Source organism: Calonectris borealis, chromosome 3 (assembly GCF_964195595.1).
Source record: "Calonectris borealis chromosome 3, bCalBor7.hap1.2, whole genome shotgun sequence".
In the NCBI taxonomy this organism is placed as follows: domain Eukaryota; kingdom Metazoa; phylum Chordata; class Aves; order Procellariiformes; family Procellariidae; genus Calonectris; species Calonectris borealis.
The window spans coordinates 100,487,251-100,513,373 of NC_134314.1; the positions used below are offsets into that span (position 1 = coordinate 100,487,251).

A 26,123-nucleotide genomic window follows, 5' to 3' on the forward strand; every position below is an offset into this window, starting at 1 on the left:
ACTCTTTTATGTGTGATATTTTTATCAACACTTACTTCAGCTTCCTTCAACGGAGAAAGGTGTCCTTACTGCACCTTTCACATATGAATAAGCTTCGTAACTGAAAACATAAAGTGCTGGTTTTAGCTTTCTTTTTTCAAAAACAAAACAAAGAAAGTCAGAAGGTTAAACAACTACAGTTGAGGCTACCTTGCTGAGCTGCAATAAAAAAGAAAAGATTGGGCTGAACACACATTTTTTTATTAAAAAAGAATGCACATAAATTACAGCTGCTGACCATGTAGTCATTCTTTTTATGAGGTGTTTCCCTATACCCATATATGATTTCCACATATAAATTCCCTGTTGGTCTGAAAACTGCTCACATGAAACTGGTGTTTTTCTTAATAAATTGTCCACAGAATCTGTATTTCATCTCAGACATAAAAAGTTCATTAGGGGGAAAAAGCATCCCAGTGTCCTGGTGGAAAGCAATACCAGACATTGTCCAAGCTAAAAAAAGATCTGCCTGATGACTGTGTAGCCGTTTTTTCCTGCTTTACTACTTAATTATTTTCCATAATTTAATAAAATCCAATATAACATGGCATACTATAATGGTGCCTGCAGTAACAACCATCTAGTCCAGAGCAGAGAAAAAACCAATTCTGTTTCGTTGAGTATTTCAGTGTGTTAAATTTTGTTTCCTTTAAAATTCTCTAGGAGAGGGAATAGGCACCCAGCTCTGAAACAGTCTGTCTCTGAGCACAGAAACCCTGAAGTCCTCTGCTCTGAAAGAGCCTGTTTGATGGGATGCCCTCGAACCATGCAGCGTGGAAGCCTGGGAACTGCTCCAGGTCTGCGTACCGGGGTCTTCTCACCAGGGAAAAATCACTGGAACCAGAATCAGATGTTCCATATGGGATGCTCAGTTGTAAATCTGAGAAAGCATTAGAAATATGAAATTGTGAAAAAATTCCCCCAGCGCACACATGAAAATGAAAACCCACATTCATCATTACCTCTGCTACTCCATGTAGAAAAGAGGCAACGCTAAACTAAACCGGATGGCCGCGTATTAAGGCTCATCTGCTGCTCTTACTATGGAAGTGCAGCTGTCTCCTGAAGAAACCAGTGAGTTCAGCAGAGACCGGGTGAAGAATGTGCTGCTAAGAAATTCCCCCTTCTAAAGAAAAATGCTTGGTTTGACAAACTGTTGGATGTGCGTCAGAATGTGACAGACGGGGGACATTTTTAGCAACACTTCACTGAACTAGTGTAGCAAAGTGTGGTCCCCAAAAGCACAGTTGCTTTCATTCCCATAATTTACTTTCATCTGTCTTTTTCAAAACCTTCCCTAATTAAACTTAATTGCCATGCAGTCACACATTAGTGCAACATTCTGTCCACTTATGGACCACCCATAAAATGTTTCATAGCATTAATCCTGGAAAGTGGTAGATTGCTTGTTTTGTTTTGTTTTCTAATGTGCATAAGTGCCTATAATGCATAGTGATGGCTTTCTGGAAATGATACTTGACTCTGATTATCATGAAAAGATTCTTAGTTTATATCAGAAAATTAGAGAGGTCAGAAGGGTGTTTGTGTTTTGGGAAAAACAAGCATTTGTGATGATTTGGAATCTAATATCTTTGGTGCAGAACTCACACATGGGGATTCCCAGCTCCATGTTGTATTTAACTCCTTCTTAGGACAGTTATGGGCCAGGCCATAACAACTTGGATACCTTCAGCTTTTGTGAGTTCGCTAGGTTCTCTGCATCACTTAAGTCTCAGTCACTTAGACTCAAAATAAGCGGTGATCTGATGACCTAATGAAACCCATGAAAACTATCTTTAAAGCTGGACAAAGGTCTAGTCTGGAGAACGCCTCCAAATAATTTGTAGGAGCTGATCCATTACAGAGTATATAGAAATAGTAAAACAAAACAACAGCAACACAGAATTGCAGGGAAGCCCACTGAAATACTCTTGTAAGCAGCTGATTATTCATCTCTAAAACTACAGTTTATCTGAGTGCAGTAGCTCTCATACCTTTGAAGTCAGGAAGATCCCTAAAATTTCTAGGATGCTCAAGCAAAAGCAGCCAGTCCCAGGTACCTCAGAAGAAAGCTGCTCCCAAGATGCTTCCAGACAGAAATGCTGGGCTGAAAATTCACATGACTAGAGGGACAACAAGCAAAAAGACAAGCAAAAAGTAGTGTTAGATAATAAAATCAGAACTTTCATAGCAATCAGACAACATCATATTTTATAGCACAGAGACAAAACATGAGGGAATTCCAGCCTCACTCACTTTGGTGAGAGTCGGAGTTCACACAATACAACTAAAAATTTCATTTACCATTTGTACTGGCTACTCTTTCCTATGGTTTCTGGGCACTGTGGGACAACGCCAATATTTTTGCCACTGCTAGAAATACTTTTCTTAGTCCAGAAATGACAAAGAGAAAGAGAAAGGGAAGAACAAAATTTAGGTCCAAGTTAATATTTCTAAATTATTAATAAGTGACTAAGTTACATCTAGTCCTTTCCAAAGCTTTCAAGCTTTGTAGGATGTATATGTTGGAAAGGGAAAAATGAAAGGAGAAATACCAAGAACTCTCTAACCACCAAGGACTAGTTGCACATGTAACTTATTAGCTAAATTTGTCCAAACTACACAGTACTAGAGATGCGCATTCTTTGAAAAAAGTAGGGCTCTTAGGTTATGCATGTGAGACAAAAGTAAAACAGAGGACAGGAGATACACACACACATTACTGCCTGTGAGCCCAGAGGCAAGTTCTGATGATGATTTAGTATTTTAATGTCAAGGAAATATTCTTTTCAGTCACACCTTTATGAATTTCAAAACTGAGCAAAAAAACCCCTACTTCTAGCTTAATTGATTTGAATAAAAATGCAAACATGTAATTTTTATTTTGTTTAATAAAAGCTAGAAAATTTCAAATAACACAAAATTTCTTTTAAAATTTCTTTCTTAAAAGCCACACACACAAAAAATCATTGTTATCTGTGTTGATACTATCTTTGTCCTTCATTTACCACCCAGCCCTAGCATTCTTTCTGGGTGGGAACAGCGCAAGGCAAACACTCATGGGCAAACTGAAGTGACAAGTGAGCAAGAAAAACAGAGTAAAGAAAAAGAAAAGTGTGTACTTGCTCTGCCAACTATGCTGCAGGATACTGAGGATATCATAGCTGCATTGAGTTAGTCCTAGAATTTTAATAGGTCATTATAGAGGAAATCTGACATACATTATTAAAGAGAACCCCCCAGCTCAGAAATGATGGAATAAATTAACATGTTACAATTCTACTGACACCAAGAGGGTCATTCCCAGGGAGAAACTGGTGTTGTCTTTTGTTTTGTCAAGTAGGATTCATTCCTTCAATTTCGAATTCTCTTTCAAAAGTTAACATGTCTAGATGGCATAAATGTGGCAGTCCTGGAGACTACCATACAAGAGAGGCAGGTCTGTTTGCTACAGGGGTTCTGCACTTTGGGTCCTCAACATCTGGGCTGCAGCCCAATCCAGGGGGTATAGGCAGTAGGGTTAGGATACATATTTTGTGGAATATGGCAATCTGGAATGGCCTTATGGCTATTTACTCAGAGAAAGCCACTTGGCTTTCAGTGGCACTCAGTGGTGCCACTTCTCTGTGATCGTTTCTACGCATCTTTTTACTTGCTTTCAAAAATAAGTGAAACATCCAATCCCTAAAAATACCAACTACTCACAAAAATATACAGTTCCTTAGGGAAATGAGGTTACAACATAATTGTGTTGTACGAATGTTTGCCTGTCATCTGTTTGCACTTTCCCCCCAGTTTTTAACTCCATTTTACAGAAGGGCAGAGGTCTCAACAACCGACAGGTTGTGCAAAATGGGGACAGCCCACGACCGTGCACGCAGCAGCGCTGCCCTGGCCACGCGTACAGTCCTTCCTGCCAGGTGCCGGAGGCACGAAGGGCAGGGAAGGCTGGTGGTGGCGGAGAGCTGGAAAGCAGACCATGAAGAGACAGAAATCCATAGGAAATGAGGCCTCTTTAGTTTGGCTGCCTGTGGGTCAACTTGTTAACTGATTTATACCATTTTTTCCCCTCAGTTCTTCAGTTCTGCTGAAAATTATTTTTCTGCCAATGATGCTTTCCAGGAAAAGACTGCAGTGCTCGCTTCAAAACCCCTGACGGTATCATTTATATGCTGAACAAGGGGCATAGCAAACAAGCTTTTTCTTATGTTTCGCTTTAACCTTGCTGATGCCTTTTCAGTGAACTGTGAGCCAAATTCTTCATCTCACTGATTTAACAAGTGTGCAGATACTGACATCCCCAATCCCACTTTTCCAGGTCAAGATCACGTTTCATTAGAGACCAACCGAGCCTGCAGACCTCCGAGTCTATTTTCTCATAAATGCTGGTCTCACAGATTTTAGTGGGAGAGCATGTGTGGGCTGGGGGCTCGGTACCTACCTGTGTATAGCACATACTCATATTTAATTCTGAGATGCAGCTACCCTGATGGTTATAATCCTGTCCTATAGAAAGCAATGTTAAGTAGAGGGCCTGTTCCTATAGACTCAGTTCAAATGCGGTTAATCAAATGAATTCATATTCTGTAGGTTTCAGTACTCCTGAGAGTAACAGAAATCCAGTGACACCAACAAATCGTGATTAAAAATGCAGGAAGCCTCATCAGGGAATGATTGCAGCTTTCCTACTTTGTTTTGATTAATATTTAATTCTGGTACAGACAGAAACAAGAATACAGCTGAGGCTGAAAAAAGCATTTGTTCTAATGAAAGTATTTTGCTCATTAACAGTATTATCACTCAGTGAATAATAAAAGAACTGTGATGAACTCCATTGATTAAAAAAACACCCACAACTATTTAGGAAACCAAATACATATTTAGGGTCCTAGGCAACAAACATCAGTTACCTGAGGCAGCCCAGGACAGAAACACACATTTGTGATTATATACAATAATACCATTTTGTGGTTTGTCTGGATGAAAAGTGTTAAATAAGTTTGTATAGTTGACGTCCAGATCACTGCAATCTAAATGCATACAAACCTGGGTAATCTAGTCCAGAAAAAGAGAAGTACCTTTCCACCGGGGAGCAAATAACACATGCTATCACTCACCAGTGGGTGCATGGGGTGAGAGGGGTGGCTTGAGTACGCCCGGTGCAGTCAGCCGTCAGGAGCATGGCTTCTGCAGAGCTAGCTGCCCACCCTCCCACCCCATGGTGAGCTGGCTGGAAGCCCAGCTCACCTCTGCGCTCTGGCATCTAAGAAAGGGAAAAGGGACTTAAGTGAATCCATTAACTATTAATGCTTCTCACTACATCTTTACATTTATGCTTTGGCTGTGATGCAAATCATTAATTTAGGGTAATGATGTCTCAAGCTCAGTAACTGACATCCTGCATCATCTTTAGAAAGATCATCTCAAAAACTAAAGTTTGAGTTAGCTGCGATAGCAGAGAGACAATTTCTGCCATTGCTTGCACTCAAGCAACCAGGCAGGGTTACACTCACTGAAGGCAAACATTGGCTTATAGTTTCTGACACAACTAGAAGTTTCTTTGCTTTCTCCACGTTTCATAAAAGGTTGAGATCAATAAATCCTTTATATCTTCTAGTAAGGAAAAAACATGATGTGCTGCTGTAGCTTAGGAAAATATAGACTTTGAGGATCTACTTCTGATGCCATTTCAGAATTGCTTTAATGATTTGCCTGCTGTGCTCATTGTAATAGTTTGTATCACCATCCAGGAAGAATATACTGCAGCAGTGTACTTACTCGTGATGAAAATTCCACATGAGTAACACTCAGGAATATTAGAACCAACCTATACGTATAGAATCATAGAATAGTTTGGGTTGGAAGGGACCTTTAAAGGTCATCTAGTCCAACCCCCCTTCCGTGGGCAGGGACACCTTCAACTAGATCAGGTTGCTCAGAGCCCCGTCCAGCCTGACCTTGAATGTTTCCAGGGATGGGGCATCTACCACCTCTCTGGGCAATCTGTTCCAGTGTTTCACCACCCTCTTTGTAAAAAATTTTTTCCTTATATCTAGTCTAAATCTACCCCTCTTTTAGTTTAAAACCATTACCCCTTGTCCTGTCACAACAGGCCCTGCTAAAAAGTTTGCCGCCATCTTTCTTATAGGCCCCCTTAAGTACTGAAAGCCTGCAATAAGATCTCCCCGGAGCCTTCTCTTCTCCAGGCTGAATAATCCCGACTCTCTCAGCCTCTCTTCATAGGAGAGGTGCTCCATCCCTCCGATCATTTTTGTGGCTCTCCTCTGGACCCGCTCCAACAGGTCCATGTCTGTCTTGTGCTGAGGGCTCCAGAGCTGGACGCAGCACTCCGGTGGGGTCTCACCAGAGCAGAGCAGAGGGGCAGAATCGCCTCCCTCGACCTGCTGGCCACGCTTCTTGTGATGCAGCCCACTATATGCACATATAGTTAGAATTACAATTTTTTAAAACAAAATCATAAAAAAACCCCCAGTAACTCTGTCTTGAGCCTAATAAGCATAGCAATGCCACCAGGCTAGAAGTCTATAACTTTGCATATGTAAATGTATCTGTATAAATATTCATCTGAATAATTTTATCTGCCTCAAGAACATAAAAAGTTATCCAAACAGAAGTTCTTTGGCCTTTAGGTAGACTTCAACAGTTAAAAAAAGCCCAGCATCGAAAACAACACCAAAACATCAACAGTAACAAAAATATTTATTCTTTCTGCTGAAGCCATTACCCAACTTCCCAGCACTAATCCTGAACTCTGCTTCTTGCTAGCACTTACTGTGCTGTAAGTACGACAAAGGGCAGACAAGAGCACCAGACAATATAAACTGAAACGCTAGCTTGAGCGTAACCGGAGAACCGAGTTCTGCCAGACCCTGGCAAGCCTGAACTCGCGCAGCTTTTACCGGCAGGTCATGAGGGAAAGCTCAGCTGTGGTTACTGCTCAGGCGGGCAGAGCCAAGGGCACCGCTGGGTGGGGGCCCGGGCGCCCAGCACCGTGCACCCCGGCGCTGCGGTGCCTCCGCCAGCCTAGGAGGGGGAAATAACCTGTAATAACTGCGCTGCGTGACTTCATTTAGAGGACGCCCTGACTTACGGGAACAGCAGGCTCTGTTTTGGGAAGGGACAGACCCTCTGGACCTACAGAGCACTGTGGGAACGGTTCTGTCGCTTTTATTCACGCTAAGCAGGCCCGTTCCCCCAAGCAGACCCAAACACTCGCATGAACTCTGCATAAATAAGGTTATAAAGCTACTAATGTTCTTTAACCATAAAGAGATAATACCAACCATGAAACCTGAGGGGCTTTTTCTTGTCTCCTGCACATATGAAAGATGGCATTAAAAGAGATTAGTTTTAAACCACTAGCAATTTCCTTTATGCAATCAAAGATTTTCTTTGCTTGGAATTTGCCTATTTATGGTGTGTATTTGGACTCAGTATAACATAATACTTCCCTCAGTATCCCTGCTTTTAATGATGCTAGCAGTATTTGAGCCATTCATCAAACGTGACAATTGAAACAGCTAGGAGTTAATGGGAGCATGAGCAGTTTGACAAACACAGTCTATTTGACAAGGCTGAGGTCAGGACTAAAAGAACTGCTCTTGGTTAAATAAACAGAAAAGCAACAAAGTAAAAGCAAAATCTTTGCAGCCATTTATCAACTTTAAAAGCCTTTTTGTTATAAGAAACATAAAGTGAAGCTGCACACAGAGATGGGAATTAAATGGGGTTGGAAGAATTCAGTTGGCTTCTTTTCTAGGTGAAATTAAAAAGCCCAGTTAAAACTGAAGGATTCTGTCCATAAAACTGACACGCAGCTACATAATACTTAAACCTACACTTTAGAGCCATCTGCTTCTGAACTGACTTATTATTTTAAAGAACCCAGACTTTTCCAAGATAACAGACTGATTCAGGTGGCATCGAAAGGAGGACGATATAACAAGAGACGACTTTCCTGACGTCTGCAAAGCAGGAGAGCACTGTGTAGGCATGTTCAGGACCACAGCTGAGACTCCATCCATCCATTGCTGCTTCAATAACAAATTTACCTGATATTAATCCGTGCAGAGAGTCTTTGCAAAATATCAGAGTTTTGCATTTAGACACAATATTGCCTGTAGGAAATTCCTGGATGTCAAATGACTCCTGGAAGCGCACCCACTAACTTACTTCATGGACCATCTTTTTTTTTGACTTGGGGAGATTAGTTTCAGCTCATCTTTTTCTCCCTCTGTCCAAGCCCCTGGAGAGTCTAGGACAGGTAGAAGCACTGAATCCGTTCTTGTGCTCCCTGAGTAAAGTGGCTTTAAGAGCATGCAGCGCACATATAAAAACAAAGGATAATTTCTCTGCCCTTTTCTTTTAAGTGCACATAAGCATGCAAAATCAAATCCCTACTATCCTGGGTTCAGTCTTGCACCCTATATACGAAAGACAGTCTCCAGGCATTATAGTGTTGACTTCAATAGGAACAAGACTCACTTTCCTGTGATTCAGCTTTCCTGCTGTTTAAATTTGGGAGTGATAATATTCTCATGACTAGATACGACAATACAGATTTAGGCACTCAGAAAGTCTTGGATATTACAGCTGTGCAAAGTACTTTTTAATCATTTGCCTACAATCACCTTGTGTAATCGCTTATATCATTGTCCAGAAACCACCAGTACCATTAGGGAATTTCCATCAGAAGCAAGTGATCTGGCAAAACTCAGTAAGCTTTTGCAATCCTAAAGTTTCACGAAAGGTCTTTATGGCTTTTGGGCTGGACATGTTGCCAGATGAAAAATCCCTTTTCTTTTGAGACTTTTCCATCCTCTCTATTGCTTTCATGCTTTTACGGATATTGGCAGTTTAGAGACAATAAAGAAAAAAGGCATGTATCGAGGCACAGAGACAGGAGAATGACTAAGAATAGTTACAAATTTACAGATTAATTTTGTGCATCTTGTTTCTCTAACAACTTTTCATTTTTTTCTTTCGTAAGGCAATTCGTACAACTAACTAATGTATTTAACAACTCCTATTGCTGCTGGAAAATCATGAAAGACGACTTTTCCTGGAAGTGATTGATTATAGTCTGGACAAATGAAATAATTTTCCCTCTTCTCTTCTCATTATGCTTTGAGAAAAACACCCATTACAGGAGCACTGTGCAGCCATTTGGAGCTAGGAAATGTATTCCATTTAGCCTGTCAAACACAGTTTGACTGCTGTCTTAACTCTGCCTCTTTTCCAAACCTCCTTTTCAAGACTACACTAACATAACCTAATTTTGACAGAGCATTCTGGACTCTGGGCAGCTCTGGCTCTTGAGCTCTTTTCCATCTGGAACGGGCTTTTCATCTGCTTAATCCCGGGGCTTTCTGGTTAGTTTCGTTTAGTTGTTTTGTAATACACAACCTACAGTTTTCTTATAAAATAATTTATAGCACTCACTTGGTCTCCTTTTTGGAACTTTCTATTTGGGAAAAAAAAAATCAACCAAACAAAGCTCAATCCTAGTTTTATTTTTCAATAAAAATGTTTTTACCCAAAATACTGGCACGGATGTCTGAAGATTGCACCCTCCTTTCCAATGTCAGCAATACAAATGTCTTTTCTAATGGACATAATAGTTACTTTGTGTCACGGTTATGTTGTGTTTACGGTTTTTTCTGTGTTAAAAAACATATAAAAATACATTAAAAATGTTCAGTGTGACAAACATTTAATGATATGATTGTATCTAACCTTCAGTAAAGCAGGATCCTGGAACAGAGCACAACAAGAGTAATGCTAATTTTAAGATGAAACTTCCTGAGTTCATGAATATATACAAATATAGAATGCAGAATATATACAAATTACATTACTAACATATTTTTTACTAACATAGTCACATAATAGCGAGGTCTGGATTCAAAGATTCAGGAGATCCTTTACAGTCTCATATCTCTTGTAAATGTTTTATGGATGGAATTATTTCTTAGTGCTATACAAAGAAAACCCCATTTCACAAAGGCGGGTTTGTTACCTACTTGAATATTGGTTGGCTTTTTTTTTTAACTTCTATGATCAGCAGTGTGCTAAACTGCTTAAGGAAATCAACCCTATTCATGCTTTTACCCTCTTTTCTTAACCAAATTGAGTAGGTGCTGAGAGATTTTCACTGCAACAATGGTAAAAGTCTTCTCTTTAGTCTAGTTCTGGGGACGTGGAGGTTAGGATCAAGATTCTACTTTCACTTTGCAATATTATTGCAATCAACCAACAATAACAAAGCCATTGTTATTATCATTATTATTAATATTATTGCTACTATGACTTTTATTTAGAAAACTGACAGCCTATCAAAATCATTCCCAGAATTCATCTTCACACTTTCTCCGTAGTTGGTCCCCAAGAAAGACCCCTGAATAAAAAGCAGTATGCGTCAGGCACACAGAGCAATAGGCACAGGAGGAAAAAGCAGCTTAGGAGACTCTTGCTTTGTCAGGTGCTAATGACCAGGATTTAATCGGTCCCCAAATCAAGAACGAAGAAAAGATATGTACTACAAAATATGAAGCGCATCTTTCTGGTTTTCAGGCAGTACTATTCCAATTTTTGTTGTATTTTACTTTAATAATAGTCATTCAGTACACGCCAAAAACATTTGTTTGCTATCTCCATAATTAAGTTAGTGCATTAATAGAAAATACTACTTTTGTGCCACATTATGCTGCAGATCACTGACTAATAAATCTTCTTCTTAAGCTATGTGTCTGTATATATCCTTTTTCACTGAGAGAAATAGTAAAGTAAGTTTACCGGACTGTTACTGATCTCCTAACAACTACATAAACTGCTACATTAGGAGCTTTTACTGTTCACGCTATACAGAGTATAGAGCTGTGTTCAAATCAGTCATTATTGCTATTATTATTTTTAGTCAAGTACCAGCAATGTACTGGTCTTGTCATACCTCGAACAGGGCCAGCCCTGTCCCACATTTATGAAGCTTTTTGAGTTTCAATTTTACTAAAACTCCTAAGTCACACAGGCAAGGAATGACAGGCACAGCACTAGCTAAATACCTTTAAACTTGGGGTGTGGAAGCCACGTGAGGATATGAAAGATGCAATTTAGTGGAGAAAAAGAGAAAGGAAACCCTTTGTTTCTTTCTTTCTTTTCTTTTTTTTTTTTTCTTTTTTTTTTCCTTTTGGTTTCTTTTGGTATTATTTCCTGCAGGACAGGCCACAGAGTAGGATTTTACTCAATAGGGACAGAATAATATCCACCCTTGTTACTGCCCCTCACTGTCTGTGGGCAGCACGGATGAACTGAGCCTTTAAATGGGATGTGAATAGATAGAACAATATGCCACGTATAAATGAGAGGGACCGCATACACATGGTTTCTCTGAAATTGTCACTGAGATGAGATTCTTCTGGGTAGGTAAGGATATATGATTACAGATAAAGGCAGAAATAAAATTAGGCAGAACCTCGAAGACTGCAAGCAAACTAATGGAAGACTTCTGATTAAACCATCTTTCAGCCCAGTTTATCTGGTTTCTACGGCAAGTCATACTCTGAATCTCTCATTTTTCATCAAAACATTATTGGGGGGGTGTCATTATTTGACTCATCTGGTTGTTGACAATATTTCAGTATTGTCCTCTGAAAAATGGTATTATCTAGATTCCAATGACGGAATTAAATTCAAAGTGCAGGGACTCTGATTTGGCTTGCTTTTTGATAATGACAGCAGGCAGAGAAAGCTTTTTATCAGGATTGTTACACAGTCACTAGAAATTACTTACTTTAACCTCAAAATGTTTTGTAGCTAGAAATTTTATTTTCAGCCAGACTTCTGTAATTCTATAACTTAATTATAGTTGCCTTCATAAAATAAGAAACATTTATTAAAGGAGCTAGGCATTGACCTAGACTCATTTTATGTAAAAATTTACATAGAAAACAGCGATTTGAGATGGTAATCACTTCTCCCTCCTATATCCATTCTGTTGAGTCAATTAATGTGGTCATTGGAGACTACTTGCCCTTTAAGCTAACTCTGAGAAAGACCAGAGCAAAACCACGCTGCAGTAAAAGACATTCTGCAAGGATGCTGGGCGCTTGGGTCATGTGTTAGAGCTCCAAAACCTTTCTTAATGTACTGCAGATGTTGCTAAGCTTTGACTCCTTTTAGCTATGTTTTCATTTACTATTTAGGTGGTCACTGTGTTACAGTGTTGCCAAGAGAGCTTTTGAATCAGCTTAAAATGGAAATTAATTGTATTTAATTCATAGAGAAGTAACTGAAAAGGTCAAAATATTAATTGCAGGCCTTCTGGCCTGAAATCGGTAGCTAAACCAACAGACAAGGCACAGTTCATCCACCTTAGCAAACAGGTTTTATTTGCACACTGAAATTGTCACTACTGGTTAACCCACTGGATTTTTTTGCTGGAAAAAAAGAACTGGGGTCTCCAGAGTCAGTCTCAAAACAGATGCTCCAGAGAGCCTGAAAAACAGTAGCTTCAAGTAAAGGCTCATAAATGCTTCATTTGCCTTGTTCCCAAGCCTTTCCAGTCTGAGAAAACTGTCTGCTTACTACGGCATTTCTACTTATATTAATATCTTTTTAATTCAGCTCTCAGCCTTCATTACAGTGTTGTACTTAGGAGGAGTAGGGGACTGAACACTTGTGTGCTTGAAAAACAGAAAACACTGGGTCAAAGATTTTACCAAACACTGCTCTTGCTCTCAGTATTAGATGTGTGACTGGATTTTGCCTGTAACTGCAAATACAGCCAAAAAATCTTAAACTTGAGTTAAATGGAACCTTTTACTCACTTGACGTGCCAGGGCACTGCTGATGTTCAAACTAATATCGCTGTTCTTTTGTACTGCCAAGCCAGTCCCCAGAGGTTATGGCTACTATTGCCTAAATCAGGCTCGTTTGAGAGGAACTAATTCAAACATAGATAGCCTGAGCAAACACTGAAGGGAGCGCTAGAAAACTAACATCCAGAAAAAGAAGCTGCTGGAATTTTATTGCCCCTAATCCTGTTAATAAGGGAGGCTACTGGGCTCATTCTTCTGAATATTTAATTTTTCTTACAAGGGAGAGGAGCGGAGGGGAGGAGAGAGAGACTCTCCGACCCAGAGGAACACCCTAGCGAACACGTGTTCCTCTGAAGCATTTGTCTATTAGCATTAATGGGGATATCCTTCAGAGAATGACACAGATGTAAGACTGTCTTGGGGTCTGCAGCACCACAAGCTCTGCCTTCAACTTTATCCAATTAAAAGTAGTAACTTTTTACCTACAACCCAGCTCTGTTTTTTGTGGTTTTGGCTGTACAAACTGCAAAGCAGGAAGAAATCAAGTCCTGATATTGTAAATAGAAACAAAGTACCCTTCAAGTCAACAAAAAATGAGGACTTAATCTTACATATTGTTTGCCTGTTCAATAAGAAATTCAGAATATAATCTGTATTAATAAAGAAATTAGCTACAATCCGAATCTGTATATGTTATTCATATATGAGAGAGAGATTGTGTATATCATGCACATAGGCTATAAATATATTCTGCAAACTATTTGCAGGCTGGCCCTCAATCTTCTGCCATATGTGAAAGTTAGATCGGTGTTAACTCAATGGCTAAAACTGTGTTGGAAGAGAAAATATCAGGTTTTCTAACAACGTTTATCTGCCTTGGCCATGTAAGTTCACCACAGTATTAGAGCCGAAAGAAATACCAATACAAGAGTGTTTTATGTCAAATCTCGAACCACTAATACAAAAGAGTGTAATTTATCAGATCCAAAGGAAAACATTACCTGACAGTGTCCAAAGTACTACTATTCATTACATATCTAAAGGCTACTTATCAATAGACAGCACTATGCTCTTTCGTTCAATAGGTTCAAGCTTAACTGATTTTCATGGCTTCTTGAATGCTTTTATGACTAACAAGGCATGATCCACATAGTGCTTTGTCACTGATTTGCACATAATCTAATAAAGTGACAGTAATAAATCACAAGTATCATTAATAAATCACCAACAAACAAAGCAGCACACTGGAAGCAATGTGGAAAATGCACAGATATTCCTCCCACTACTTCGGTGAGTAAACAGGCTAAACACACAGTATTAGTTAAGCGCTGCAAGTTCAATTCATAGTAAATACATACATCTGAGCTTTTACAGATTTTTCTATTGAGGTTGGCAAGCACTGCTTCTATGTTTCTTCAGGGTAGGTTCATAGAGAAAAAGAAAAAGAGAAAGGGAAAAAAGAAAAGAGCTGAGAGAAAACAAAACTCAAATTGAGCAAACAAATGTTTGGAATGCAAGAATATAATCCAGTTTGGTGATGCTTCTATGCTGTTAAAATCACATTTTATGCCTATTTACTTTATCATTTTGTACCTCATAAATACCTACAATAGCTAAAACTGTCAGTGGTGCCACTTCAAAGAGCAGTGCCCCTAAGAACAAGATCTTTGAGGTTTAGTCTAGCCACAGTGTGGTTAAGGTTATCACAATGTCTCTTTAAATCTAGAATCTAGTTGGCATAAATCCATGAAAAGCACACATACCTTCAAACGCAAAATTCAGGATTCATTTACTTACCCTTCAGGTTTGGATTTAATGAAAGCTGGGCATTTAACGTGGTAACAAGCTTCCACAGACTTCACAGAAAAATCCAGCTCCAAGATACATACAGCAGAAGCAAAGCAGTCATTTTGACTCCATCATCACTACAAAAAATGCATACGCTTAACAAGTATTTACTTGAGGTGGAATCCTAGAAACATGAATTTGTAGCTGTCACACAAGTTAGCTGGTTGAGGCTAATGCTAGGCCTCTGTAGCGCTTTGTTCTATAGTGAATAGAAAGCCAAATTAATTAGTTTTGGACCATTTTGAATTAAAAGCCAAAAGGTTTAAGTTGTTTCTTTCGCTTTTAGTTCCTAAATTTAACATAGAAGTGCTAAAATTACAAGTCAGCTTCCCCGGAATTTTTGCCCTGACCAAAAATTTTTGTAAATACCACAAGAAAGCTTTTTCCTACAATATTTTCAATTCAATATTTTAAGGCTTTACTTGTTCTGATAAAAGGATCATTTGAATTCTTGAACATGAATGTGAATCAATTTCCAATTAAACACTTCAGGTGCTTTTCAATCACTTTGCTCTGGTGACCCTTGAGCAAATACATGTTTGTGTCAGTGGCTTGTAGAAAAACACGTAATTAGAGCCAATATTAAAACCATCTTTCCTCTCTCTAAACCTCAGAAACAAAATTTGATTCAATACCAATAGCCATAGAAAAGAAATAAATAAGTAGTGGCTAATACCAGAGCGAATAAGGGCTTTCCCTCTGAAGATTAGAGGAGGACTAGACCTTGGTTCATTACAGCAAAGGGACAGGTATTACAGATGTTTATTTACAGGCAAAACTCCCGGACTCTGAGGCAAACCATTCCCTTTTCATCTATTCTTGAGAAATACAAGTCATGTAATGATGTCAAGTCCAAGTCCTTAATAAATACTCAGTATTTTTCCTTTAAGGTGGTGAGGAAAACTGGCGAGGCAGGACCGAGGAGCCAAGGCTGGTAAGGAAGCCACCGAGCTGCAGCTAGGAGAGGAGGAGCAAGGCGCGTTCCCAACAAGCACTGCTGGCAGGTCAGAAAGCCTTGCTCCTCTCTGCAAAGTCACCAGCCTTTCTCTAGCCACCTGAAACAGCGGCCAACGTCCCCAGCGGTTACCCCATCCAAATGTCGAGATTTGGGAGTTTTGAATGGATGTCTGTGGGGCTCTCTTCAGAATACCAAAACGCTGGGACAGTAGTGGGAGAGGGGCTTACCCCTCCTGGGAAAATGCCGTGGGTAAAATGTGGAACGTGGGGCCATGGCAGCAGTTTCCACAGACTTGAATTGGTCCTCAGTACCTCTGCGTTTACTTAAAGAAAGCAAAACACTTTTGCCAAATTTAACATGCTTCTTCATACTATAAATTTTACCAAAAAAAATTACTGGACAAAAAAGAGCTTTTTCTTGAGAGAAAAATTAATTGATATGAAAAAGAACACAGAAATCTCAATTAAAAAAAAAAAAAAAACAAAAAATAAAAGAGACCTTAAGGAAGTTAATGTTAACAAAACAAACCTGAGGCTTAAAGCCATAAAGTGTGACCATCACTCTCTCCTCTTCTTGAGCATGTGACTGTTATTTTTGATCCAGAGGTCACTGCTTACTTTAAATGTGACTTCACCTTTTGGGCAGAGATGGCCTTGGGGCCAGATATTCAGTTGAGCCACAGATAGACGATGAAAGTGGGTATTTATAAAACTGCTAAAATGTCAAAAAACTTCTGAAGGTAGAGTTAGACTGCCTGCTGACATTTGCCCTGCATGTACTTCCTATACAATCATTTGTTTTAAAGTGTTGTCCTTCATTAGTTTAATTATTCACTTAAGCCACAGAATTACCACCTTTTTTAATGCTTATTCTCGTATCTGTGTAACAGTAAAGAGCCCCCAAAACCTTAGCGCTTGTCTTCTCAGGACGACCCCCTTCACAAATGCTTTTGCTTGCAGTTAAGTTTGCGAATGTTCACCTCTCCTTTTTCCTACCCTCCTACGCTTGTCCTTTTCCCTTTAACAAAGGTTTAAAATAGAAGGTGGCTTTGCCTTCACCACTCTAAGACAGCCCTTCCCAACATCTTCCAGGCAGGCCTAAAATATAAAAAGAAACTAACTTTTTCCTCCTGTGCAAAAGACAATATAGAAGCGAGGTCTAATTTAGGCAATACTATCTCCTTTCCCTGCCTCAGTTTCAATATTGCCCTTTGATTTTTCCTCCCGAGATGCTTACTCACGACATCCCCCCGATGCCCAACGCCATCGCACAGCGAGCGTGAGCTTTGCAGCTGAAGTGGGAAAAGGCTCAGACCCAGAGGATGGTGGTGCAGCAACACAGCGTTTCCCTCTCTGATCTCCCGCTCCTGCCCCACCATCCAGCGTCAGGCTTGGTTTGCTCCAAGGGTGAAGCTCGCCCCACACGGAGGGGCCCACACAAGGTTTGCTATGCTGTTTAACCCCACGGTTATGCCGGGGAGGGAGGGAATGGCGGGGGACCTCGGAGAACCAGCAGCGCAGCCGAGCCCCCGACCTCCCCCCTCTGACACCGCAGCACTCGGTGGCGTCTGCTCTGGCTCCAATTAGGTCAGCGTGGAGGGGGATCTGAGAGGAGGTTAGGGGAGGGTCTGCTGGACCCACGCCTCTGCGGCTACGTTGGAAGTGAGTTCCCACATACGGGGTGCAGATGGGCCACAGCCCCTTTTCCAGGCTGCAGCCTGCAGATAAACTTAGTAGCAGCTGGGGAGGGGAACCACCAGAGCCTCGTGTGCTTTAATGGGTTCTGTGTTTCTGCATATGGGAGTATTCCCTCCCCTCGCTAACCCATGCAAATCCTTCTGTAAAGTCCCATAAACAAAGCCACGGATATAATTTTGAATGAGAAACTTGCCACCGGGGAAAACGGCGGTCAGGAAAAACACAACATACCTTTTTCTCCAAGAAGGGTGTTTTGGTGTGTTTTCATGGATTAAAAACAGATTTTGCTGGTTTGAGCAAGCAGGCAAACTTCTGACCTTTCTTCACATAATAAACCCCCCCCAATATGGGTCCCTAACCTGTCCTAAAATAGCCGAGCGGAGCATGGAGCCTGTAAGCGAAGCCGGCCTCCTTGCCAGGTGCGGATGTTTGTTAGCACAGCACGGACACGTCCATCTCCGAGACCTCGTGCCCTGGTCTCGATCCAATAAAGTAGTCGAATGTGTGATTAGCTTTATGTTTTCAGGAACTGGCCCTCAACAGGGCCAGAAATCAAACATTTACGTGAATGCTTTTCTAGATCAACCCTGCGGAGCTCAGTACTTGCTGGTTTGAGATGCCAGTGTGCACCAAAAAAAAGTTTGTGGCTGAGAGCAAGGATCTTTTAAAGCAAAGCATGATTTTTACAGCTCCATAAGGAGTTCAAAGTTAGGGGAATCTGCATGATTGCTTTTCATTTAGCCAAGTGAAATAAAGTTGAAGAAAACTTCCTATTTCCAAACTTGCACCCAAATGCAATCTGGGTGCCATTTTCAGTAGTGAAATAAATTTAATGAGGTAAACATGCTGACTTCTTTTCAGAGGCTTGTGTGCTCAGTAATCTTTGAACTTGGAGTTAAATGGGGAATGCAAAAAATGAGGTACCCAGTACCTGAATTATATTTGAGAAACCATTTTTAGACAAACTGGCTGCACTGTACGCAGGGGCTCTAATAATACTTGTGAGCAGCAAGATATGTCCATGCACACGTCTGTAGATATGAACAGGTAGGGACAGAAGAGAGGGGTTTGATGCTGCACTGTCAGCCTTTCTATGAGAAACTACTTTTTTCTTCCGAATGCATTCAGTTCTCTGTGACAATGAGCACATGGATAGATTTTTTGTGGTTTGTACATGGTTGCCAAGTAGATCTCACTGAAGTTTTTTATTCAAGTGAGTAGACAAATCTGGAAGCATCCTCTTTCTACTGTTCTAGAGTACTGTAATAGCCTTAACTTCAACTTCTTGTTTCTTTTTTCTAGATGTAAATGTAGTAAAGAGGTTATTGCTGGAAATGTTGAGAGAATAGTAAAGACAGAATCCCTCTGTGGTCAAGATTTTCTCAGAAAATAATGAATCACAGTAAATTTGAGATATTTAATCAAGCAGCAGTCTAATACTCTCCCTGACAATTATGATGCTGCTGGAAAAATCACATCATTGCCCACATTAATTCTGGTTGTTTTCTTTTTTAGCATTAAAATGAGAAGCCAAAAAATTAATCTAATTTTTATAGCTTCTCTCAGTGTTCTCTAAAACAGAGTAAAACAAAATTGATGATTTTTGTTTTGTAGTTTGGAAAAGATAGACAAAAGAATAGGAAAGGATGAAACAAAAAACAACTCCCCCTCCCAAATAAAGCATAGAAAAAAGCAACAAGAAAAGCAAAACATGTTAAGGTAGTACAGAATCTAGGGCCAGGCAGCTGCCTCTGATCCATAAGGCTTTTGTTTTTCTTTTCTAGGTTAGTTTTAAAACCCACTTGGGGTTTGCTATGTACATGGGCCAGTGTCTGTGAGGATGCCAGTCAAATATGAAAAGGACTGAGGAACAAGCTATTTGAAGCCATAACTACTGAGCTCTTTTCTGTTTGCTTTGGCTGTTGGAGCTGTGGTAGGTGTTTCCCATTTTTAGCCTTCACACCTTTATTATGTTTGGGTTGTATGTTAGAAATATTCCAGATGCTGTGGATGGAGACTTCCTCTTGGCCCAAAGAAGAAAAGGTTTCAGTCTCCTATGGATTTCCCCTCTACTGATCAGGAGACTTCACCTACCGTTTTAAGGGCTGACCTTTGTGGTGCTGGTGTTGATGCTTCCACTGGCTGCTGTAGCCTGGAACCAGTGTCCCATGAGCCCAAGTCTTCTGACCCCTCTTGAAGGAAAAAAAAAAAGGAGAGAATTGGCAAAGGTTTTCAAACTGGATGGATGATAAAAGCTGATCTTTTAATTTAGACCTATAAAAACTACCCTTCTCCTTGCCACTGCCTCTTGGAAGTCAAAGGTAACTAATGCTCACCAAAATGGGTCCGTGACTTGGCCCTTCCTTAGGCTGCAGGTGTGACCCCCATGGCTCTGTGAAGGACTCTCTGCTCCACCTACGCCAGGAGAACCTGCCACCGGCGGACCCCACCGTCTGTCCTCATCCTTCCAGGGCAAGAGTCTAATTGTAACACACTTCAGCACGAAATTTGCTCACCAGCTCACGTTCACTGAAGAGCTTCCAATTTGCTTTTTAAAATACTACTCGTTAAAACTGCCTACAAAAAATACTTTGAAGTGGTGACCACACCAATGCTAGGCTTCTTACATGAAAATATGAGCTTAAAAGTAGAGGGAAAAGAGTCTGTTTTATGGTGGCTGCCTGCATCTGATAGCTTGCTGTCTGGTTCAGGTTGACGCACCTTGTCACTACAGAGGTGAGTCTCCTCCATAAAGCCAGAATATCAAGTATTAGGATTGTTTATAATCCTCTGCAGCCATATAAAGGAGCATAAGACCTGACAACCCCAGCTGGCCATTTGTTCTGTAAAATATACCATAATAAGGGTAAACTCTACAAGTGCTGGAAGAGAAGGTTAAAATGGCAGAATGATGATGTCAGGGCCCACTCTGTGCCTGCTGCGCTTGATGGGGACCTCCTCAGAAGGGGCTGCCGCTAGTATCCGCATTTCACTTTTGGACACACAATTATGTATTTTGAACATTTTCTCTTGGCCCTCATTATACTCATCCTTGGCTAAAAAGCCTTGAACAATGTTTAAAAAATGTGAAAAAGAAGACATTGCCCCTCTATTCCCATCCTGTAGCCCTAACTGGCGTGAATGCCCTGTGTTTACTTCCCTCTGATGTAAGGTAGCAATGTGTTAATTAAATACCACTATCTCTTTGTTTCTTTCCCACATTTTCCCGTCTTTACATCTCCTTCCATCTCCTGTTTTTATTCGGTTTTATATCCTTTTATTTTCTCTTTTATTTCTGCCTATGATTATTTTTCCATCTCTTTCTTTTTGTTACTACCTTTTTGACCCTTCTTCATAATCTTCTCTTTATTGCTACTTCATTTTACCTGCCCATCAGCTCTTTCATCATGCTCTCTCCTTTCATTTCCCCTTTCTCTCACTCCTATTTTTCCTCTCTGACTTTTTAAATGGCCCTATCTCTTTCCCACTTTCCTGTTTTCACTAATGTGTTTTAGAAAATAGTATTTCACTCTCAACTTCTTCCCTTTTACTCTGTTGCAGACTAGGTTAAACTCTTGCTCTTTCTCTGGAAAAAAAAGCTAGTCAAAAGTTAGTGGAAAGATGGAGAATGTGGAGATGACACATCGATGAAAAATACTCAGTTACCTCACTATCCACGCAGATATTTTCTAACACAGATTTTTGCAAAAGCCATCTGTCTAACATAACAACAATTCTTGTGTTTATTTTCACCTTTTATTTTCAAGCCAGTCAGCAGCTATTTCTTAAAGGATCCTAAAAACACTTTATAATTCATACAGATATAACAGTGGTGTTTTCTCTGGAGTGTTTCCTGCCATTTCAATTATAACTGAAGACTGAATTTTGAAGCACCATTTGTGGAATACAGTTATCTAGAGTGGAAGTTTGTTTAGGACAGTGATAACTCTTAGGTACACTTCATAGGAATTATGAACTAACTTAGCTATGATTTATAGCTATTTTCCTTCCTAAATATAACAGTAAATTATTTTTGTGACTGCTACAAACTCCAGAATGTAAGAGGAGGCATAGAATCACTAATGCATCTTTGATATGCTTTCTTTCTCCCTCTTTCGCAAAGCCAAGTCATTTTGGCTCTGTGTCATTCTCTTCAATAACATTTCACAGATACTTGCATTTTGAGCAGGGATGGGTAATCATCAAGTGTTTTAACTTAGAGTAGCATTAGCACTGCAAAAGTGACAAGCCATTTCCCTGCAATCTGCTTTCTTGAAAAACTTCTAGTTCACCTCAGGCATCAGAGAAGATAATGCAAGAAGCCGCAGTTCCTACAGGATCTTGCCCCTCTGGGGCACTTTTAAGCCTGTCTCCTTGTGGTACCTGTGCTTTCTTTCCAGGGTGATACCTCCTTGTAGCATTTCACCTGGGTTTCACTGGGGAAGCACGCTAAAAGTAACCATGGAAATTCAATAGCTTTAAAATGCTACTCAAAGCAGAGACCACCAAGGGCAGTTTTGTCTGGTTTAGTAAGCTGGCTTGTAAAATCACAGCCATTTCCCAAACCAACTGTTAAACCCACAGACAGCAAATTCTGCTCTGCATTACATTGCCTTCCTTAGCAGGTGCTGCACTGCCTGCGCTTGTCATGAAAAATGCCACCACTGCCTCCTCCACTTGTTTAAAGCCTGTAAGAATCAAACGTGAACGTGTGCATGGCGGGAAGAAGCCGGACTAACCTGCTGGGTCCCCGTTCCTGACCTGCATCCGTGTCTTCTGGCCCCACGCTTGGACACAGTTGATAAGGTCTTGAGCAGTGTCGTGGTTTAACCTGGCAGGCGCTCCCAACCAAACCAAGGTGTTTCAAAGCTGCAGAGAGACTGGAGACAAGAAATTTTTCAACTTGCCTGTTCACTTGTTGGTCACAAGTGCAAGCGATAACAAAACATTCAGCTCCCAGTGAACTCCCAGCTTTGACATTAACTTGACTGAGATCAGAATTTAACATTAGTTTACAAATATGTAATAATTCGATTCCCTCCTCCTTCCCCTCTTCACCACAACATGCATCTAATCGCAGCACTTGATAGACTGCAATTAAAAATGCAGTTATAATACAAATTCACAGGCATTTGACTTTGGGAAATAGAAAACTTTCACTGAAATAATTTCTGAAGTATAGGACAGAATAAAATGACTATCAGTTCTTCTGTATGCTCTTGTTTAGGCAGGTTAGGAATGTCATATCATTGTGAATTTTTCCACAGGAACTCGTGGCACTAGATTTGAGAGCAGACTTGCTTTTCTAGTTGATAGACATTTGTCTTTTAATTTTTACCCTCTGATCTGTGTTACCAACCGATACATGAAATAGAAGTATTTCCAATTAACTTTCTTTTAATCTACTTATCTCCTAGAAAAAAGTTTAGATCAAATATGGTGTTGAGGCACAGCAACATAATAAAGCATTGCCAAGCATAACAATCTGTCTTTCAAGGTACATTTTTCTTTAGCGATTTTTCTGCAGCCAAGAATAAAATTAAAAGAATGAGAAGAAGACAGAGAGGAGGAATTAGTACATTTGACTCAAATATAAACAACCCACAAAATATGTTACTAATCAGGCAGATTCCCATGATCCTACCTATCATCTCGGGCCAGACTGAATGTGGTTTCTCCCCAGATGTGCAGGATAGAGAGAAAGCCATTCTAGGACTACACACAATGGTAATCCTTTGAGGACATACAAATGGGACCTGTGACTCTCGGCATGCTGCATTTCACACAGCATTTCACAATTAAATTGTGATACTCACCGACACTGGATGCTGTAGAGACCAAAGTGGATTCAGAGAAGGATTAGACAATTTGGAGACAATAGATCTGTTACTGGTTATTACCTATAATGGTCAAGATAAATCTATTTCAGAAACTCTCTCAATTGCTGACACAATCTGGAAGGAAACTCCGGGGAGAAAACATAGGTTATATGGTCTGGTCTTAAATTTTTCCCAAAGTACCATGCAGCATCAGCGAGAGGACACAGGGCCAGATGGGCTATTGGTCAGACATAGCTCTGTGTCTAAGTAGAAGAAATCAATTAGTCTTTTGTTGGTTTATCATCTCCCTTTACTCACTGCCATTTTAGATTGCACTCTCTTCTTGCTCTGGATGTGGGAAAGGTTTTGCTATCAGTAAGGGGTTATCAGTTCTCTATCAGTTAGCTATCAAAGGTTATCATACATGGGCCAGAACCTTTGATAGAGGTAACAGAGCTTTACCAGCAGAACATCTGAGATAATAGTGATATATGCAGGTTGGACCCCAATTTTTTTTTCTTGGGTTTTTTTGAGATGCAGATGTCAGTGACTTTATTTAAAAAATTCCTACATGTTTTTCCTCCTAAATTTAAAGAAATAAAGTTACTAGACAGCACTGATTTTAAATTCCCAACATTGAAAGGACTGAAACCTTTTGCAGAAGCTCTTAAAAGTTTATGTTGTTCCCCATTATAACTGCTAATACTACATGATTGGCTTGTTAATATAGCTAACTCACCAGCAGCATTCACATTAATTTTCACCTTTTACTATGTAATGGTAGTGCTATTTATTAGCCAGACAGACCATTTTTAGTAATGTTATAGGGACAGAGTGTGCATTACACAACAAAACTAGGTTACACCTGCAGCTGACCATTTCTATATTTATGGCTGTCTGACATCTGTAATGAATGGCAAATGGAAAATATTTGTTTTTTCTTTGGCTTAGTAATTATTTTTTTCATGTTTTAAAAATAAAAGCAAAGTGAAATACCTGGCATTAATTAGGGGTTTAAAATATCTGCAAGTCTCTTGCCAAGGTGCCCTGGAGAAACAGAACAGATCCTTAGGGCAGTGCACAGGAAAGAAATCGTTAGCCAACCTCAACTTTCACTGGAAAACTTGACTGGAAAAGCCCAGATTACATTACAGTTCAATTTGTAATCACATCCAGCCCCTTTCACTTCAAGTCTCAAGTACTACAGCCCTTCATTGTATGGGTATAACTTTAAGATGGGGAATTTACCATGTATTCCTAGCACATGATCAAATGTTTTGCAAACTTTATAACAATCTGGTGGACCTCCAAGTCCAATGAAGTTAGGTAATTCATGCTGTAATATTTCATCTCACAGATGTCATCTAATTATTATTAACATGCAGAATCTATTTTCTCTCCTCTCTCCCTCCCACCAATCATGCAACAGTTTCAGTCACCATACAAAGAAATCCTTTGAAAAACAAATGAAATTCAGGCTGAAACTGTTCCAAGTGGTCCGTAGTATAAAATTCTTATCACTTAGAGATTTGAGAATTTCTGTTTAATTGTAGCCATATTTATGTAGCTAGTCACTGATAGGCCTGACTGGAAAGATACAATGATAAAGAATAGGATTTGAAAAAAATCAGATCAAATTGCCTGCAGCACACTCAAAGATAAAGCAAATACATATTGAGATATACTTTTTGGAGCATGTAACAATCAGAGACAAAATAGCTATCCGAAACAAAGCTGGAGACATGGACAGTAAGCAGTCTGTGAACAACGAACTTATTACACAGACCACGGTCTCCTTCTGACTTGGAATCAGATATTTTCATTTTATCTTAAGGAACCCTTGATCAGGTACAAACAAAATGATGCCCAGATTTTAAGGAAAAATCATGCTGACTCAATTTGCTTGATATTCTTTTCTTATATTTAGTCAGGGACTAAAGGCCTGTAGGCTCTCTCTGCTCCATGGAAGGGGAAAATCTCACCGTGAAAAAAGCCATAGTGAACACGGCTTTTATGAGGAGGAATGCAAAGGCTTTTTAATAAAGAACTCTTCTTCCTGTGGCACTACCTTTGGTCTGCCAGGTAAATGCATTTCAGGGAGGCCAGAAGGAAGTTTCTCCATCGTGCTGGAGAGAACCCAAAACACTTGAATTGAATGGAATTTCACATCAGCTCACCCGTATCAGCTTTTAAAATGCATCTTCCAAATGCGTTCGGTTTCACTATTTGAAATTACCAAGATATATTCTTCCCAGAGGCAAAACTAGGGGGATTTCCCATTCCCACATTCTTCTGCTATTCAGCAAAGAGCTTTGTAAGCTACTGACAGGGCATATATCACCCTCTGTATAGATGCCGATACTATAGAGATGGTAGGTTAATGTAACCATCGGAGTCTTTCAATCACACAGTGATTTGGAAATAGGTGAAATGAAAAAGAACAGAACAAAATCTGCTCCTCAGAGTTAGTGAATATTGTGTTTGTCCTCATGCTCTTCGTTTTAATGAAAGACGTTAACTGACAATGCCTTGGCTGGATTTTCATTTCAGCTGTTCATAATCTGCATTTTTAATGACTGATTTAGTGTGCACCTTCATCTGAAGGGTTTTATTGTCATTCTAATGCGTGGGAAAAGTATCACTTTCCATCAGCTTCCTTTTAAAAACATCACATATATGTTTCCCTTTGGCGTGTCTGCAGCACAGTATGGGGATCTGATAGACAAGGTATTAGCAAGGCTAATCATAATTTAATGAATGGAAACTCTGCCTTCAGCTCATCCTGACGGGGTTGGTAGTAGGGGTGGTTCTTTTGTTACTTCTTTTTGTTGTTGTTGTTGAGGACATTCTTGTGGGTGCAATTAAATTGGTGCCAAATTACCTGAAATAATTTGTGGTTATTAAACAAACCAGTCTCTGATGTGGA

General features: G+C 39.9%; 1 long non-coding RNA gene across 1 annotated transcript; it reads right to left on the bottom strand.

The window, feature by feature from the left end:
* Positions 1 to 225: 225 nt before the first annotated feature.
* Positions 226 to 19,802, bottom strand: LOC142081430 (uncharacterized). Its single transcript, XR_012673324.1, has 4 exons — positions 19,473 to 19,802; positions 14,673 to 14,800; positions 2,034 to 2,162; positions 226 to 919 (listed from the first exon to the last, which is right to left on the bottom strand). It is a non-coding gene; the product is annotated as an uncharacterized LOC142081430 (long non-coding RNA).
* Between the last annotated feature and the right edge of the window lie 6,321 nt (positions 19,803 to 26,123).